Below are 3,711 nucleotides of genomic sequence, written 5' to 3' on the forward strand. Positions count from 1 at the left end.
GTGTAGTGTATTCTGTCTATCGATTTTCCTCCTCGTCTTCCTTGCGATGTCCTCTATCGTCTTGGTCCGAAATCCATTCACTTGAGCGATCTTCTTAATGGTGTCCAGTTCTTTTTTCCTATTGGTTTGGCTAAGTGGGATCTTATAGGCTCGGTACAGCATAGATCTAAAGGCTGCGGTCTTGTGGATTGTCGGATGGATAGACTTGTTGTTGATTGTAGTGTCCGTTTGCGTAGGTTTCCTGTAGATGTCAAACTCTATCTTGCTGTCTTTTCTCTCTAATGTGAGGTCCAGGAATTTGATCTTTTTGTTTTCTTCAAACTCGTTAGTAAAGGTGAGGTTCGGGTGGTGGTTGTTTAGTGTCTGCATCATCGTTTCGTGCTCCTGCTCCTGGGCTTGTCTGAAGATAACAATAATGTCGTCTACAATCTAACATACAGTTTTACATCATGATTTTTTCTTAAATTCGTTAACATTTCTTTTTCCTGATGCTGTAAAAATATTTCTGACAAAATTGCCGAAAGTGGACTTCCCATAGCTAAACCATCTGTTTGTTCGTAAAATCTATTGTTGAATCAAAAATAATTTTGCTTCAAAACAGTCACAAGTAATTTTACAATCTGATTGACATATTCATCGTCTAAACTATTCGGTACTTACGTATTAAACGGAGGCCACAATTTGTCAGCGCGCTGCGGCGGTTATGTTAGGTTGGGTTATCGTAAATATTATGTGTGTAGGACTTTCCTCGCTTGGTTATGAATCGATACCAGACGAGTTATACTTTCTATTATGATAACCCAACCTAACATAACCGCCGCAGCGCGCTGACAAAATGTGGCCTCCGTTTAATACGTAAGTACCAACTATTCTGTAAAAGCCTACATTTAACAAAATCTACAGTTTCGGATACAGGAATGTTTGTGTACAGATTTGCGATATCAAATGAGACTAGCCTACTATTCGAATCTATATCTATGTTCTTGACACGTTCAACAAATTCATACCTATTCTTTACATTGTATACATGTTCTAATTCTAAATCATTGCTGAGCTTACTTGCTAACAATTTTGAAACATTGTAGGTAGGAGCACATTTAAAGTTAACTAATGGTCTGATGGGTACATTCTTCTTGTGTATTTTTGGGATCCCTTTCATCACGGGCGCTTTAGAATTTAGGATGTTCATCTTCTGTCGACATTCTTCGGGAATCACTCTGGTGCATCTCTTCACGACGTCGGACAGCTCTCTTTGGTACTTCTGCGTTGGATCCTTTTTCAGCTCTTTGAAGTTATTTTCTTTGATGAAATCTTCCGTCTTCTTTATATATTCTTCTTTTCCGAGCACTACAATGGCGTTGCTTTTGTCTGCTTTCACAACGATTGAGCTATTCTCTTCCAGTTTCTTCTTTATTTTGCTGCACGTCTTCAGTTCTTAATTTCTGCTGGGATCTATGTGTCCTTGGCTGGTGAAATCGTTGGCTGTTACTTCCTTCCGAACGGCATAATGGTCTACGTCTCTGAGTGATTTTACATTTGCTTCAACTTCAGTAGCTAGTAGTTCGTTTTCGCCCTTCTTCTTCATTGGGAAATTGTACTTCATTCCGTAGTTCAGTATTTTCGTTTCTTCTTCACTGAATTGAATGTCTGTAAGGTTGATGACTCTCTTCTGGAATTTGTGTTCTGTACTGGTCCTATCCAAGTCTTTATTAGGTGTATTCTTCTCTACGAGTTTGTCTAATTTGTAGTTTATCCGTAAATATTTCCTGTCCATGGCATCTTCAACCTCTTCACTGACGACTTCGTGTAGTAAATTCCATGCTATTAGTCCGTATGATCTCAAAAATTGTAGGTGGATGTCGTAGGCAATCTGGTTCAGTTCTTCTTTTTCACAGTAAAGTTGTTTGATCATATTTTGGATGAATAATACCTCTCCTTGTTCCTTGATCTTTTAGCGGCAGTAGTTTACAGTTGACTTTGATTTTAGCGTATTGTGGTGTAATTCTCTTCTTGATGCATTCTTAGTTTGAAGTAAATATCTGCAATCTTCATGGAAATCTTGATTCTTGTATCCATATATTTTGCTGCTAATTTTGCTTGACTAGCTTCACTAAATAACTTCTTGATCAGCATTGTACGTGTTATTAAATTTACGGAAAGTAAATAAAAGAAACGTCTTAAAACACTTAAAACATATATTTACGCTTATACTGTTACTCACAAGACGGTAAATTTACAAAAAAGGTGGTAAGTGGTGATCGATTTCGATTGGACACTCCAATCATCATCAGACCCAATAGGCGAATGACAAGAATCTTGAATGGCGTCCCTACTTATACCCTATTGGCTACCGGAAGCACCGGCCAATACATTTTTATAAGTGCAACTGGAATCAAAATGTATTTGTTCATTAATCAACTTATTTCTATCTTTACATTTTTCCTTATAAATATACAATTCTTCCCAAGCATTCATTACATATCCTTTCTTACAATTCTTTAAAATATCTAGACTATCCTCCATTTTTCCTAGTGAGTGCCCATTTTGTAACAGGTGTTGTGCGACATTTGATCTTTCCGGTTTGTTGTTCCTCCATGCAGATATGTGGTTTTTGAAGCGGTTAACGAAGTTCACAGTCTGTCCAATGTAGAAGCTATCACAATCGTCACAATTGATTTTATATATGCCTGAAGTGTCGAATTTGTTACAATCTTCTATTTTTGGATGCAGTATTTTACTCATGGTGTTCTGAGTCCTGTAGGCTATTGAAACTCCGTATTTCTTGAATCTGTTAGCAGTCCTTTGTGTTGTAGTCCCCGTGTAGCTAAATGTGATATATCTAGTGTTTTCCTCTTTTATCTCTTCTAATGTTGTTCTGCTGTGTAGTGTATTCTGTCTATCGATTTTCCTCCTCGTCTTCCTTGCGATGTCCTCTATCGTCTTGGTCCGAAATCCATTCACTTGAGCGATCTTCTTAATGGTGTCCAGTTCTTTTTTCCTATTGGTTTGGCTAAGTGGGATCTTATAGGCTCGGTACAGCATAGATCTAAAGGCTGCGGTCTTGTGGATTGTCGGATGGATAGACTTGTTGTTGATTGTAGTGTCCGTTTGCGTAGGTTTCCTGTAGATGTCAAACTCTATCTTGCTGTCTTTTCTCTCTAATGTGAGGTCCAGGAATTTGATCTTTTTGTTTTCTTCAAACTCGTTAGTAAAGGTGAGGTTCGGGTGGTGGTTGTTTAGTGTCTGCATCATCGTTTCGTGCTCCTGCTCCTGGGCTTGTCTGAAGATAACAATAATGTCGTCTACAATCTAACATACAGTTTTACATCATGATTTTTTCTTAAATTCGTTAACATTTCTTTTCCTGATGCTGTAAAAATATTTCTGACAAAATTGCCGAAAGTGGACTTCCCATAGCTAAACCATCTGTTTGTTCGTAAAATCTATTGTTGAATCAAAAATAATTTTGCTTCAAAACAGTCACAAGTAATTTTACAATCTGATTGACATATTCATCGTCTAAACTATTCGGTACTTACGTATTAAACGGAGGCCACAATTTGTCAGCGCGCTGCGGCGGTTATGTTAGGTTGGGTTATCGTAAATATTATGTGTGTAGGACTTTCCTCGCTTGGTTATGAATCGATACCAGACGAGTTATACTTTCTATTATGATAACCCAACCTAACATAACCGCCGCAGCGCGCTGAC

The sequence above is a fragment of the Macrosteles quadrilineatus genome, unplaced genomic scaffold (assembly GCF_028750875.1).
Source record: "Macrosteles quadrilineatus isolate MER2022 unplaced genomic scaffold, UCM_ALF_1.0 Scaffold_157__1_contigs__length_249275, whole genome shotgun sequence".
Classification (NCBI taxonomy): domain Eukaryota; kingdom Metazoa; phylum Arthropoda; class Insecta; order Hemiptera; family Cicadellidae; genus Macrosteles; species Macrosteles quadrilineatus.